The 17,217-nt window shown below is 31.7% G+C and overlaps 1 long non-coding RNA gene across 1 annotated transcript; it reads right to left on the bottom strand.

The window, feature by feature from the left end:
* Nucleotides 1-412: 412 nt before the first annotated feature.
* On the bottom strand, nt 413-16,985 carry LOC127734986 (uncharacterized). Its single transcript, XR_007997909.1, has 8 exons — nt 16,961-16,985; nt 13,178-13,273; nt 12,312-12,441; nt 10,397-10,851; nt 9,077-9,250; nt 8,402-8,518; nt 6,572-6,652; nt 413-627 (listed from the first exon to the last, which is right to left on the bottom strand). It is a non-coding gene; the product is annotated as an uncharacterized LOC127734986 (long non-coding RNA).
* Between the last annotated feature and the right edge of the window lie 232 nt (nt 16,986-17,217).

Genomic DNA, 17,217 nt, shown 5'->3' with positions numbered 1-17,217 from the left:
GAAAGTTCTTAAAATATATGTACATGTCTTTGTGTCATTGTTTGTTTACGTTGGTTTCAAGCGTCTGACGCCCGATTAACCACCTATGGAACAACAACGCCACCTGACGCGTAAAATATGAAGGGTGATCCTATTGATACAAAGGAATAGCTATTTCCATTCCTTTCTGATAATCTACATTAATTTTGTCTGTTAAATAATGTAATTACTGAACTAAAACTAATTCCATAATAGTAACTAATGTTTGCTTAGATCTTTAATCAATATTCCAGGCATCACCAATGGCTAAAAATTCATTCTTTTTGTGAGTTATTGTGATGATGGTTTGCTGTCTCATTAACGAATACCAAATTTTGTATTTTTTCATATCTTCAGAAAAATCAAAATCATGATGATTTATGGCACTTTTATTTTATACGCTGGATTACATCTATCAGATGTAAAATATCCATTTAATTCACATTTGCATATATTATGAGGATTGCTATATAGAGTATGTGAAAGTTTTTGAAATAATGTCACACAGTTTATTAGTCCAGCTTGTCGTAAATTATTTTTCATTTCTGTAAATTTCTCTAGAATTTCTGGATCACTATTTCTTTTGACCATATCATTCAATGCATTCAGCTGAAATAAAAAAAAAAAACATAGTAATACCAAAAAATATTTTAAAACCTTATTAAAAAAAATCTTGCAATAAATGTTTTCATATGCTAGTACATGATATTAAACCTTTTTTTAAAGTAGATATCACGTCATCAACTAGACATTAGAATTCTTGTATATTCATAGGTGAAATTTGTTTTTAATTTTTTCTTTCACTGAACATATTACCATTTGCAATTGTGAATCATTTTTAAGAAATACTTTTCAAAATGTTTCAATAACAAAATGTTTAAATATTGCTAATGACCACTGGCTCCAATAATGAAATATGTCTCTACAATGACTATACAATGCCCATAAAATGGTGTGACACTGATGATGATGTGATAAATCTCTTAACTAAATACTTTTGATAAGGGGAGATCTGCAACTTTGTGTGGTTTTATAAGTTCACATCCATGAACTAATCAATACAAAAAGTTGCTCAAGTTGTCATGCTAAGCATACTCCCACTCATAGTTCAAAGTATCATCAAACAAGAATTCGAAGGTGTTGACAGCCCTTGTCAATCTTCTGAACAAATATGAAGTCATTCAGTTAAGTAGTTCCTGAGAAAAAGGTGGCAAAATAAACTTTTCCATTCAACATATGGAAAATTCAAGTATCAGCAAACAGGAAATAAGTGTAGGAAGAGTAATACCACCATTGATTTTCCCCTATTAGTCTCTGTTAAATTTGTACTTTAAAAAATGTGCAGAATTTATCATTGTTTCAAATAAATAAATACTTGGCATGAGTAAAGTTTTATCCTTTCCAATACTATAGACAAAAATTCACATATCTCTCTATCTACTACATTTTCACCAAAAAACAACATAAAAGTTGGTAAACATTATCATTTAAGGACAATGTCTCTCATAATGAGTAAACTAATGATTTCTGCTATATTCACCTATTTGTAGGTCTTATTTTGCTAGTATCTCTCTATCTACTAATGTTTAACTACAAAACACAAAATTTGGTCAAAGTCTTAAAAGGCTGTGTTGCAATATCTGTGACTAAATTTTGCTTAAAATGACTAGGTTCCCAGATCTGGAAATATGGGAAAACATTCCTCAAACAATTCTATAAAAGAAGGTGCACAACTTCAACATATATATATACAATCATTATTTATTTTGGATTCTATTTTAATGGTTATACTGTTACTTTTCAACACTACAGTGTATGTTGCAGATCTGTTATTCTTTTGGATGCCATCTTGGTACCATAGAAGCCTATTGCAAACTTGGATTATTCTGGTTAGCAAATGAAGTTGCCACTTTTAAAGTTTATTCCCTATATAGGGAACTCTAATATCTACTTTGTGAATAACTAAAACCTTTTAGTTGTATAATGCTAGAATAATACATAATCAAAGTACTGAAGTACTGAACATCGGATGACCACAAGTTCTGGTGGATAGTCACAGGTACTTGTCTCAGAAAAAAAATTCGTAAGGGTTCCGCGGAACCCAGTGTCTCGCCTACTTTTGCTGTTGTCTATGTTTTCAGTGTGATAGGGGAATGCACATAATTGATACAGTTAATGAAATGGTTTATGAATCTAATAAATGTTATAAAAACTTCAACTGCAGACTCTATGTAATGTTAACTGGAAGAAAAACTAAGTCCATTTATAAGTAATATACAGAAAAACATGAAATAAATTTTTACAAAATTTCCTTCTAAATACTAGCTTTTGATCATAAACAAGCTTCTGTCCAAGTTTGGTACAAACCCAGGATAGTTTAAGAAAGTTATTAAAATTTTTAAAACTTTAACCACAGAGTGAATGTAATGTTAACTGACAGAAAAACTAAGTCCATTTATAAGTAAAATACGTATAATCAGGATTTTTTTTTTACAAAATTTACTTCTGGATACTATCTTATGATCATAAACAAGCTTCTGTCCAAGTTTGGTAGAAATCCAGGATAGTTTAAGAAAGTTATTAAAATTTCAAAAACTTTAACCACAGAGTGAATATTTGTGGACACCGCCGCTGCCGATGACGGATTGTAGGATTGCTATGTCTCGCTTTTGTGACAATCGCAGGCTCGACAAAAAATACATCTCTATACCTGAAAGTTAGGCTAAGGTCATAGATATATATTTTTTTCTGAGACAAATTCCTATGATGATGAATAAATGACAGGGAATTCAACCTCACCGTAATAACTATTCTATTGTAGTGATATAATCATGGGACAATCATTTGTTATCAGTATAATCTGGTTTGTTGTTATATATTATATTAATATTTGTATAACAATCATATACATAGCAGATCATCTTAATAACTCCACCGTCAAATTTTCATCCATTTATACCATCATTCTATTCTACTATTCTAATGATAGTGCAGTGCAAGTGCATGGAGGACACTCTTCTGTAATAATTTGTTTTTCTAATAGGTTTGATTTGAGTAGGCATATATATTTCTTCCGCTAATGAATATTTAGTGAAGAAATCAATATATAATGAAAGAATCTTAGTGAGCGCGCTCACATACCCCACGTCCTCACATTGTCATTGGAGAAATGAAATAAGTGTAAGAAAAAAAAATTGTATCAAAAAAAAAATTGAATCATAATTTCCTGTCAATATGCACATCTACATAGTATGTCCTTATTATCTACACAGTTTCATGAAATTCTGTTGTGTGGTTTGAGAGGAGTTGCGATGACAAAAGGTTGCAGTAGTATATTGGGCAAATAAGTTCAAAGGGGCGTAACTCCTGGAAAAAAAATTGAGTCATAATTTCCTGTCGATATGAACATCAACGTAGTATGTCCTTATTATCTGAAAAGGTTTCATGAAATTCTGTTGTGTGGTTTGAGAGGAGTTGTGATGACAAAAGGTTGCAGTAGTATATTGGGCAAATAAGTTCAAAGGGGCGTAACTCCTGGAAAAAAAATTGAATCGTAATTTCCTGTCGATATGCACATCTACGTAGTATGTCCTTATTATCTGAAAAGGTTTCATGAAATTCTGTTGTGTGGTTTGAGAGAAGTTGCGATGACAAACTGTTGCAGTAGTACATTAAAGTAAACAAGTTCAAAGGGGCGTAACTCCTAGAAAAAGAATTGAATCGTAATTTCCTGTCGATATGCACAACTACATAGTATATCCTTATTATCTAAACAGGTTTCCTGAAATTCTGTTGTGTGGTTTGAGAGGAGTTGCGATGACAAGAAACAGGACTGACGGACTGACTGAAGGACAGACAGACAGACAGACGGACGGACGGGTCAAAAACATTATTCCCTCCCCAACTCGTTGCGTGGGGTATAACAAGCGATAAGAGATATTCATCCCCAACACAATTTTTCGGTACGTGTGCATAGATATTAATGATTTTTTTACTTATATATATATATTTCTCACAACAAAACATTTTCATATTATTTATTTATGTTCTTTTTATGAGTATTCATCAGGGCACACACTACTTCAGAATTATAAGGAGAAGTGACTTCTCTTTTTGAAACTGATAGGGAGAAGTGGTGAGACTTGAAAGAGAAGTGCTCGTTAGCTCGCTGCGCTACAATGTTTTGTTTTTACCATAATATATTGAGCCATATGTATCCTATTTATTTAATTCTTTTTTATATTGTTCAATTCATACATCAGAATACAATTAATTTAACAGTTGTTTCAGTTTATGTCTAAAATAATCATTTAAAGTTACCAGAGACATCAGGGTTCGACATTAACTTTAATACCAACTTGTCCAGTTGGGCAAGTGCCCTATTACATTTACTTGTCCGAAAGTGAAATCTCTTTGCCCAAACTTTTACATGCTATTTTTGTGGTTGTAATGTAGTACATGCAGATAAAATATAGTTATCATGTATATGGGGTGTAAATTGATTATGGAGTATGAATATTGATAGATTGAGAAGTCAATAATATTTCCAGAATCCCAGCTGTCAATACCATCAAACTCCTTTTTCCAAGACTCAATGAACACTCGTGGCTTCCTTTTTTGTTCATATTTAGCTTTTGACTCGGACTGGGAGTCAGATTTCCTTTTGAGAGAAATTCCACTGAAAAAACTTGCCAGGGTTGATTGTTGTGCCATGATGGCAGCAACTAGACTTGACCACTGAGATACTAAGAGGCATATATGAGCCGAGGAGAGAGGGAAAAGATCGACGAATATACGGGAATGATCATTTACATAGAGATACTTATTTCATAAAAATCTATCTAAGAAAAGTCATTTCAAAAAACCCTTCTTGATAAACTGACAACAACTGACAAATTTGTTAAAGTTTAATTTCATTTTCTCTATCAAGCTTTTACGTTTTTCCATCTTAGGGAAAAGGGAAATTCAATGTCAAAAATTCTAAAGTTAGAACAATGAAAATAGACCTCTGCTTTCCATTGGTCGGTGGAAATGCCTGAGTGGTGTCCTAATTGATAACGATAATGACGAAGCAACGCTGCGGCCGCCTGATTGGCCAATATTTTTAAATGTGATCTATTTTTGGTAAAATGGGGAATTCAGTGCGAACAAATGACGAAATATACGCATTGAAGGGGGGTTAAGACCACTTTACTCGACCATGTGGTGTTATCACTGAGTAATCTATGGACAAAACAACAGACACTATTGATTTTGTGAAATTTTAATCATATAACACATTTTTTTTCTCACTTGCCCGATCGGACAACCAAGATGACGTTTTTACTTGTCCGAATACGGCATTAACTTGCCCCGGGCAATCGGACAACCGTAAGTGTCTGACCCTAGACATATAATACAACTTTGTAGTTACTCAATTATATTTTTTACACTTGTCAGAAACTTCAAACTATGTATCTAGCACTAAAAAGATCTTTTTTATAGCAAAAAAGAAAAGAAAGTATCATATATCAATTAAAATTCAATCAAAAAACTATTCTGTTTATCATGTTTTTGAGATTCTTTGTTTCTTATTAAAAAAGATATATAAATTTAACAAAGTGAGCAACTTTAATCAATAAATTGAAACAATGCATTTACATGGAAATATAAACATTTAGCAAGGAGATCTAACCATCAGTTTTTTTATGGGCGTGGAATGCAAATTTTTCACTTTCGGGATCATTATTCTTCTGTCAGCTGTTCCATTGGTGCGTCTGTAGCTATCATCATAAGAATACGGATTTCGATCACAGCTGATCTGCTTCCGATGAATCCCGCCTCCAATCCGTGGTTCGTACAAATATTTCAAAGGCGGACGAAGAAAAATTACGAAAATAAATAATGTTTGACAAGCGATTTGGAAAGAAATACGATGCTTTTAATGCAAAAAATGGGTGAAACATTAACTAAAGGCAATTTTTATCACGTTTTAATGAAGAAACAAACTTATTTTGCCGAAAATCAGAATGTTTTGATATACGCTCTCGCATAACAATTATCGGAAGTGAAAGAAAATACTTCATCAAAGTTGTTTCTTTTCAAATAACATACGACCAATCTGTTAAGTCAATACTTTCAAAGCTTTTTTAAAGTATGAAATCGTTTTTGTCTTTGAATTTCTTTACTTGTAAATGAAAAATTGCTGTTTTATGGACTTGGAAGAAATGGAAAATTGCCGATGACGAAAGCGACTGCAAACAACTATTTAGAACACCAGGGCGACCAGATATCCCTTTTGACGGTCAGGCAAGGCGAAGTGACGGACATGAAACTGACTATTTCGCCCCAGTCGCCTGCTAGCGTGAGCCAAGATTTATTGAAGTAATGAATTTATAACAAGTGATAAGGAATGTTATTTTGCACTTGATAATATCCGCGTAATTATACAAAATATGTTCGGTTATCAGTCAAAAGCGCAAGGGAAATTTCTGCGGCAACATAAAACCGGTTTGACCTCTCAAGGTCACATCCAATGTAAAAAGGGACAAAAAGAATCATTACTTATACTTACTCTTATAGCTGAGTTTATATTATTTATGGAATGACTTTCAGAACCAAGCTGTAGAATATTCAATGCCAGATTAGGATCATCCTGAAACAAATGTTACAATAGTTCATATAGTATTATATCCTGAAACAAATGTTACAATAGTTCATATAGTATTATATCCTGAAACAAATGTTACAATAGTTCATATAGTATTAGTCTAAAATGATTCAATATTGTACATTCTTCTATGTAAATTTTTATTCCAATGACAGGAATAAAAAGGGGGAGGGAGTTGGAAATTTTGCTCTTTAAAAATTTGATGTTGATGTCAGAAGTAGGGTTAACCTCAAGAAGTATTTTCACAATGTCAATGTCAATGAGAAATTAAATGTTGACATATGTATAGACATGTTGAAGGCCTAAATATTCACATCTACATGTCTTTCTGGTTTTATTTTGTTGTTGAGATGCTGTACATGTCTATTCATGTATACCAAAATCTTCAATGTGATTTTTTGTTGAGCCTCATTGGCTCAATTAGATAACTTTCATTTTAGCATGTTTTTTTAAACAATAATATAATTCTTGCTCTGTTGTTTCAACATAATTATAGAATAACTAATCAAAGAACACAAATATAGAACTAGATGCGTTGGAACGACACAAATGGACCTGCTCACAAAAAAAGGGTTTTACAAACAAGATGCTCATGAATCGCTCACCTGTAATTTTTTACTTAAATCTTTCATCAATGATTATTTTTGCTTTTCATTATATATTAATGAGTGGCTAAAAAATGCCATTTAAATGTTCTTTGTATCTGTCATATTTTCTTCAAAAGCAAAAAAATGCACTTTACCCCTATGTTCCATTTTAGCCATAGTGGCTATGTTTCTTGACGTACAAGGAAATAAAATACAAAATTTATACTAGATACTCTGAAACTCATTCAGCCCAAGTTTGGCTGAAATTGATTCAGCGGTTTCAAAGGAGAAGATTTTTTAAAGTAAGCAAACTAGATAAACAAATTGTGAAAAATTGTCTTTAAAGGGCAATAACTCCTTAAGGGGTCAATTGACCATTTTGGTCATATAAAAATCTTATTTGTAGATCTTACTTTGCTGAACATTTTTACTGTTTACAGTTTATCTTTATCTATAATAATATTCAAGATAATTACTGAAAACTGCAAAGTTTCCTTAAAATCATCAATTCAGGGGCAATAACCTAAAAATCAGATACCCGATTTTGCTGATAATTCAGGGCAGGCAGACCTTGACCTAATGAATACTTTAACCTCGTCTGATTTGCTCTAAATGCTTTAATTTTTGAGATATAAGTCAAAAACTGCATTTTACCCTATGTTCTATTTTTAGCCATAGCGGCCATGTTTTTTGACGAAACAGAAATTAAACAGAAACTTTATTCTAGATACCCTAAGGATCATTCAGCTTAAGTTTGGTTGGAATTGGTTCAGTAGTTTCAGCGGAGAAGATGTTTGAAATAGTTTACACCGGATGGACGATGAAGAAGGACGACGACAACGGACGACGAACGCCAGGTGATGGCAAAAGCTCACATTTCCTTAGGAAAGGTGAGCTAAAAAGTCTGTATAACTGTTCGTTTTGGAATGACGGAATAACAGAATCTGAATGACGGATAAGGGTATACTATATGGCCCCGACAAAATTGTTGCGAGGCCATAAAAAAATTTCAACCAGTGACTGAACAAAATATTAATTCACGAATGTGCATAGCGCATGAGTTAATTATTAGTGTTGTTTAGTAACATATGGAATATTTTTGATATTTGATACCCACTACTGAAGAGTTTCATCTGTATTATAATACCTGTCTTAATGCTAAAGCTGCAGCATATGCTTATGCCTTTGGTGGTGTCACGGTTATATCTTGTAAATATTTGTCACATATGATTTCAACAGCTTTCTCCAAAGCTTCCTGTGTATTCTTAAAAAATAAAATTGAATACTGTAACAAAATCAAAGTAAAAGAAAGCAGAAATCACAATTCTTCTCTTTCATGGCATTTCTATTAGGTATGCAACGCTGTTAGGAATTACTCATTGAAAACTCATTGGTTTTACCAAGTGATTATGAGTACATTGTACTTTTTTGGTAAAATATCTTCAAATGAGAACACTAATTGTGCAACAATGGATCAGGAACTACTCAAAGAATTAGCGCTGATGTGTTTGCATTACATATTGTAATTTACCAGTAACATTTTTATGTGATCGTCGCCACTTTCTGTCTCATACATCCAATCAAAAATGAAATTGAATCAATATTGTAAGTCATGTGTAACCATTTGCTTTGTAACTATCCTCATGACCGTTAAATAACTAACATTTTTGAAAGTTTTTATTGGTGACACTACCTCCCCTTCCCCTCTCCCTTTACCCTGCCTGAAAAATTACTGGATCAGCCCCTGACAATTACATGTATTTACATTAAAGTCTTCATAGGCTATACTTTTTTTAAAGGTGAAAAAAAATAAAATACTTACTAAATTATATAAAGCTGCCATGACCAGTGTCATATGATTTGTAAGTTTTTGTTCATTAAAATAATCTATTTCTTCATAGGTTTTCACAACTTTCTCATATTCTCCTGTCTTGAATAGTAGATCCATATACACATCAATTACAGAGTTGTTATACAGAAAGTTCCTCATGGTGGACTGAAAAATGTAGATATCATTATTCATAATTTGTTTAATACATTTCATCGATATTTTTCTTATTTTATTTTTATCATTAACTGCGGTGCTCTAATTATTTTTTTGCTCAAATTTTATAAATACCTTGGCGCTTTTGCTTTGCTTCAATTCCTTTTAGACTAGTTATTGTCAGACACAGTTCGTTATTAGCATAAAACAAGGTATGCTCCAACTAAGTTTTTCTATTACCAGAATGTAATTTTTGTAATAAAAAAATTGGAAAATATTCATCAAAATAATAATATAGCCACAGACTTTATAAATTCAAGGTTTATGCTTGATAACAGAGGTAAGTTAAGTTGATAATCCTATATAACTTAAGCAGCCATGTCATCAGAAGATAAATTCAAAAAGCTATTTCTGTTGTTCTCACATCACTTAAGTTTTTGCTATAACAGATATATAATTAATGCATTTTTAGTTTACTAGTAAATGTTATATCCTTAATCTTCCAAAACTATGATTTTTTTTTCAGATTTCGGGCTCCAACTCGAGAAGACCTTTGGTTATTTATTCCAACCTCTATAGCATATTATTTTATTATTCTAAATGGTGGTCGTTCTAGCATTATTGGAAATAAAAACTTAAGCAATTTTTCAATATGTTACATGAAAATTGAGTATGCTTTCACAAATTCATGGAAAACTTACACATTTTGTTTTACAATAAAATATACCAGTACATATAATATCCACTCTCACTGATTTGTGAATGTACCCTGTATTTCTGATACAGCTGTTTATGTATGTATATGATATAGATTAAAGACTATACTGCATTGCTAGAAATATACAGAATTGGGTGTTACTGGCAGATCTTTGACAAACAAAAAGACTAATTGTTTGACATACTAAAAGAGTAATCGTATGACAAACTAAAAGACTAATTGTTTGACATACTAAAAGACTAATGGTTTAACAAACTAAGAGAATAATCATTTGACTGACAAAAAGACTAATTGCTTGACTGACAAAAGACTAATTGTTTGACAAACTAAAAGACTAATTGTTTGACATACTAAAAGACTAATTGTTTGACAAACTAAAAGATTAATTGTTTGACAAACTATATCTTTTTTAAACAACCAGTAATTCAAGATAAACCTACCCTATCTTCCATAAACATAATAGCGATATATGCTTTCTTAAAATGATGCAACATCCTCATGAACTGTGGCCTAATGTCCAACTTGACATTCTGGTACTTTGCTGGATTAGGAACATTACCAGTTTCATCAGTTATGGATGTATCATCTTTGGCAAGTTGGTGATTTGAAAATGAAGAAACCTTGCAATCATTGTTGTTACCAGGAGAACGAACTTCGTTATTTTGATGGTTTGCAAACAAATGAACCTTTGCTGTATGATGTTTGGTGATTTACAGGAGCATGAACTTTGAAGTTTGGTGAATTTTAGGTGCTAGAAACATGGCTGGTTGTATTCTGCAGGTGCATGAACTTTGGCAGTTTCCTTATTTATAGGTGATTGAACCGTTGCTAGTTGGTGATTCACAGGTGGACAAACTTTGCCATTTCAGATGCATTAACCTTTGCTGTTTGATATCTGAAATACAATGAAAACTGCTTATACAACTCTGATGGCTTAAACTCAATGGGATAATTTACTTAAGATAACTTGGAAAATTACATCAACACAATAAAAGCAGACTTATTTCTGGATATTGTTTGTTTAAAATTTGCTGTTATAAATTTTTGAAATTATTTTGAATTAAGGAATACATCTCCCTCATGCAAAGCTCTGATTCCTTGTCCAAATTTGGCATTACTTTAGGTCCTTTTTGGTTTGATACATTTTTCAGCATTTGTATTAGATTTTGCGTATTCAAATATTTTGGCCTCGAGCATCACTGAAGAGACATTAATTGTCGATATGTGCATCTGGTGCATTAAAATTGGTACCGTTTGTGTATTATTTCACCTATCTAGACTGAGTTTGCTGAATATGTGTTTGGTCTACCATTGTTCAAATTTTACATATGTAAATTGAAGAAATAATTCATGGGGGCTTGAATATATCGTGATTTTACCACGAGTTGGCCCTTTATGACAAATATTTTACCCTGAGCGAGGGGTAAATATCAGCATAAAGGGACAACCCGTGGTAAAATCACGATATATTCAAGCCCCATTGAATTATTTCGATTCTAATAGGACAAATACAGCATATATTTTGGATCGAAGCGCTCTAGATGAAGGCATTATTTGCCGTTCCCATAAATAAACGCACTATCAAATTGACGTAAAAGACCGGAGCAAACTGAATAAATGACATGCTTAAACTATTTACAATAACATATTTAGATAGGTTTGGATGAATCTAAATGATAATTGTACTTATATGTCTTATATGTATACAAAAAAATGGCTTATATAAAAAATTTTAGCATCGTTTGTTTACGTTTCCTTGTTGTAATTATTTTCGGTTTCACAAGCATGTATTTTCCCGTAAAATGCTTATATTCTTACGTCATCGTGCTATGACGTCGGGTAGCTCATTCATAAAAAAGCATATGACGTGGGAGTACGATCGGAACAGCCCAAACAATATATTCATATTTTACCACGGGTGTGTACTCAAAGCGTTTGAAGAACGTCATGTTAGAATATGTAGTAAACTATGATCTTTCTGTAAGTGAATTGGAAGTTATGCTTTTACACTTCATACTTGGTACATGTATATCAATTTTTCTACTTCAAATTAACATAACTTGAAGGATAAAGATTTGCAAAATACCTGATTAACAATAGAATCTTCCAATTACTTTAGACAATTCAGATATAGCTCAAACAATAACCTAACAACAAAAATTAATGCTTTTGGCATAAAGAAAAGAAAAAAAAAACAGTATAAAAAAATCTCATCCATCCTCATTTTTTTTTTTTAATCTTACAAAAAAATTGACTTCAGTGTCTGTAAATAAGTATTGAACTACAAAATATAATTCCTTATTGGGATCAATCACTATTCACTATCAATTATCAATAGAATTGGTTGAAGGTTACCTTCTAACCATATCCACACAAAGATTAAATTCCCTGGGGGACTGAACTAGATGGATCATGGTCTGTAGATCATCATGACTTATACTTTCTTCACTTTTCATTTTATTTAACATCTTCAACACAAAAGTCTCTGAAATAAAAATTGAATATTGTCTTTAATTTTTTGCCCATTTTTTCACATTTCGCATAAATACTGACATGAATTTTGTTTTACTTTGTGCCAATCTGACGAGTCAAGCCCTTTCCAACTGAATTTTACTAGTTTTTTTATGTTGGTAATGGCAGGTTAGAGGGAGGGTTAACGCTCAACAAACATGTCTTACCCTGCCACATTCTTTATCTGCCTGTCCTAATTGTTCAGGAGTCTGTAGATGTTGTTGTTTGCTGCATGCATCAGTTTTTTCTGTTCATTTGTTTAAAGCATTGTTGTTTTTCAATTTTGAATTGTTTCAGATTTGTTATAAGGTATGGGTTTTGCTTATTGTTGAAAACTGAACAGTGGCCTTGCCATCTATAGTTTTTTACTTCCTCATAAATTAGTCTCCGATGGATAGATGTCTTTTGAGCAATCATACCACATCTTATTTCTAAAAAAAAAGGGAAATGTGGTAGATTAGACTTACTTACTAGGCAAGTTGTCTTAAGAGGAAGATTTCCAATTTTTTTGAAATTATTGAGAGGCTCTCATTTATATCTTGAGAGGTTGACACTTGTGTAAAATAAACTCCCAATGAAACTCTCTAGTTATAAACCATGTACCTGATTAAACCAAACACCTGTCAAATTTGAACAAAATCTGTCGACCTTCAGGGTTTAAATTAAAAATGGGCTTGGCTGTAATATGAAGAACATAAATTTCTACCTACTTTTTGAAACCGCATCATATTTTCTTTGATATTCCTCGCATCTCATAAAATATTTATTCATTTTTAGTAATTGGTTATCCATTAAAAATCGTCTGCCTGCAATAATAATACATGAATGAAAATAATTCCATGATGTGCAAAAATATTTTTCATTCTGGAAGCTGATTTTTGTGGTTGATAAAAATGAAATAATATGGTGAATGAAGACATCAATGAACAATAGAACAATTTATAAACTTCTAAGAACTTGTAGAGTTTAACTGAAAATAATATCCAAATACATGTACTACAAACAGGGTGCCAAAGAAAGAAGGTTAATAAAGCAGTGATATCACAATGAACAGAAAATAACTCGTCTTGAACAATACATTCTACCCAACATGCAATGCCAGGTATATAATGCAGTGAAAAAGGGCTTTTATTATGAAAACAAACAAACAAATAAACAAGTAAAATTTGTAACTCCCACTACTTGCATGCTTTTAAAAAAAGAAGATGTAGGGTATCTGTCAATAAGATTGCAGTTCTATTCTTTTCTACCAAATAGTGACCACCTTCAGACCTTCAACAAATAAAAGATTACTTTACTAGAGAATTACAACAAGAGAGATTAATTATATATGCAAATTAAAACAGAGGAAACATTAATGTAACAAAATGAAGAATATATACATTTAAAAAAATATCATGACATCTAAGATTAAAGGCGCATTAACTACGACAATGTACGAGATATAAATAAAATAAAATATGATTTTCTTTTGTTCAAACATTAATGAAAGTGAAATAGTGAAATAATAATTTGGTTCGATTTTGTCAAAATAAGCTAAGAAACATCGCTGACGAGTTATTCACTTGCAAATGAACAATTTCGACCTCATTGAATCCGTATTCATGTGACCTTCAATTTAACCCCTTAGCTGGACATGGGCTACACATCTATTCAGCTATTAAAAGGAAAAGAATGTCAACATTGTAATTGAATAATGGATGAACCATTTAATTGACTAATTCGATCCACAAATAAATCATTCTTATACAGGTAAAAATGATGATACTTTTTAACCTTCAATACGAAATCAAACAGACCAAGAAAAATCCAATTGCACGTGGTCACTATCTGTTTATATTTATATTTATATGGGGCTATATGACCGTCGGCAGTCTTCGGAGGTCATCTCGGTGGTTAATTAGATGGCGTCTAGACAATAATACACACGAAATGTTGATACATATTATTGAGTCCATATATTGTTGATTGTTTATATTAGACATTTCGTAATTTGGATATACGTTCTAGTATGTTGTAAATCAAATATGAGAATTTGAGTCAAATTGGTGAACATGAATTTGACAGCTTATGCACCTTTAAGTAAATTTGTTGTCTCAAATTAAGCTGATTTGTTTTTTTTTATAATATATGCAATTGGTATAACCTGTCACCAATTAATATACATATACATCAATATAGGGCTTTTCAAGAAAAGTTTCATTTAAGGTAGAACTCCAGTCAGTTTTTTCTCGAGTTGAGTAATGATGAGTGGTATTTTAAAACAGAACATTATTAAAATTCTGTCATGTCTGTAGGTGTTATCAAATATGAAAATAGTGTTTTAACTTTTTCCAAAATGAAACTAGAGGCTCTAAAGAGCATGTCACTCATTGAGGACTAGAATAGAAGTCATGACAAAATCTCTTTTTTGTTGACCTTGTATTGCTGATCTTTTTTTCTGATGACAGGATCTCTCTATCTTCTATAGTTTTTGGACAAAATGATTTCAAGATAATAGGCAAAAACACTAAAAATGGGTATAATCATCGTCATTAAAGAATAATAAGTCCAAAACATGTTGTGACTTATTTGTAGATCTTATTTTAAAGAACTTTTTTGTTATATATTTTTGCTAACTATTTCAGTTTATATAAAATTAAAATGGTCATTCAGGAGTAAATACTACTGTAAGGAGTCAGTTGAAAATTTGACTTACTTGTAGATCTTATTTGTTGAACATCTTTCGATATTTAAAATTTCACTCTATCTTTTATGGTTTCTACAGAAAATGCATAAAATGGGTAAAACCATCTTTCAAGGACAATAACTCCTACAGAGGTCAAATTTACAATTTCAGCAATGTTGACTTATTTCTAGATCCAATTTTGCTGACCATTTTTTCGATTTAGACTTTCTCTCAGTCTATCATGGTTCAAAAATTATGTTTCAAAGGCAATAACTCCTATAAGGGGTCAATTGATCATTTCAACCATGTCGATTAACTGGAAGATCTTATTTTGCCAAACATTTTTTCTATATATATATACAGTGTATTTCAAAGTCAATTAATCCTATAAGGGTTCAATTGGCAATTTCGCCATGTTGGTTTAATATTGTAGATCTTATTTGCTGATCATATTTGCTTTTACAATTTATCTCTATTGTGGTATACGAAAAAGAAGGTAAAAATTGGCTTTCAATGGCAATTAAACTTCTATAATAGGTCAATTAATGATTTCCTCATTAACCTTTTAGATGCAACTCCAAAATGGATTGTCCCATATTTCTGAAAATTACATAATTGCTCTAACTGTTTTAGTTTAAGAGATAAAGCCAAAATCCTTTGTAAAAAAATTGATATTTCAGCCATTCAGGGGCAATAACTACAAAAAGGGTATTGCGATTTTTTAGGAATATTATACAGAAAATAGACCTTGACCTGCTGATCATTTTTACCTATGTAAGTTTTCTGTAACTACTTAAGGTTTTTGCAATTGTAACCGTTAAAAATTTTGGCACGCACTAAAACTCCCAATGCTTATTTGGTGTTGTATAATTATAACAGCTATCAGTTCATATAGAGCATTAATTTCCATGTGTAAAAAAGCTAGAAGCAATCATAAACATCATTGACATCAACAATAATAAACTTTAAGCTCACACAATTATTCTAATCATTCACTATTCCAAATCAAAAGGCACTAAAATATTTAGGGTAACTACATATTTTCACACCACCAAAGCCACTTATAACAACAATCATGATTTTCAAACACATTACAATAGTACCAAATAAGCTTTGTTAATACCAATAAACAGTAATCATGAATAATTACCATTTAATAATTTCAATCAAACAATTTATTTCAGAAAAAAAATTCTCGAATTTTTATTCATGAAAATATAAATATTTTGATATATATACATCTTAAAAACATCTAATAATTCAACCTTTATTTGAATAAAAATAGGATTCGAACTTGTAGGGTGTGAACGGCCCCCGAGGGAAACCTGTCGGGTGCTCACGTATAGGGTGCAAATGTATTAAGGGAGCGAACAGACCCAATACCGTCTAGAGCATCAAATCCAGAAACAGTTAGATTAACTCCCTGACATCATATTCATTTGGACTGATAGTATATGAATAGTGTATAAAGGAACTACAATATCTTGTACATCTTCAGGAAACATGATGCACAGATGAACTGACACTGGACTGTGATGATTATCGGGATGCAAATTATTCATCATTTATCCATGTAGCTGGACCCTTATTGTCCTGGTGATATTGACAATTTGCAGACCATAGAAAATTGTCAGAAATTATCACATGTACCATAAGATCTATGGTTTCGCAGCTACAATACATTTAGTTCAACTTGTATGCATCAACATGTCTGAACTATAATTTTGAAGGTCAACAAAACTCCTAATGTATGCCATTGCATTTACTCATATATAACTGCTGATATCTCAACTCAAATTTGGATTAATATAAACTAATTGCTTACTTTGGAATGACGGCTGGTGACTGATGATTGACCATCTCATTATTTGACGGAAAATTGTCCCCATTGGGTCATATTGGTTCGGGAAGAAACTAGAATAACTAAACTATTAATACTATCTGAGTAAATACCTCCTATCTTGTGGAACACCGCCAAAATATGGTAAAGATTATCAAGAATATCAAAATCCTTGAGTAAAAATAACAGATTTATTTGCGCAACTTGCCAGAATATTCATCATGTTGAATGTGGGCAGTATT

This window comes from Mytilus californianus, unplaced genomic scaffold (assembly GCF_021869535.1).
Source record: "Mytilus californianus isolate M0D057914Y unplaced genomic scaffold, xbMytCali1.0.p SCAF_3, whole genome shotgun sequence".
Taxonomy (NCBI): Eukaryota; Metazoa; Mollusca; class Bivalvia; order Mytilida; family Mytilidae; genus Mytilus; species Mytilus californianus.
This window is presented reverse-complemented; position numbering and strand designations above follow the sequence as displayed.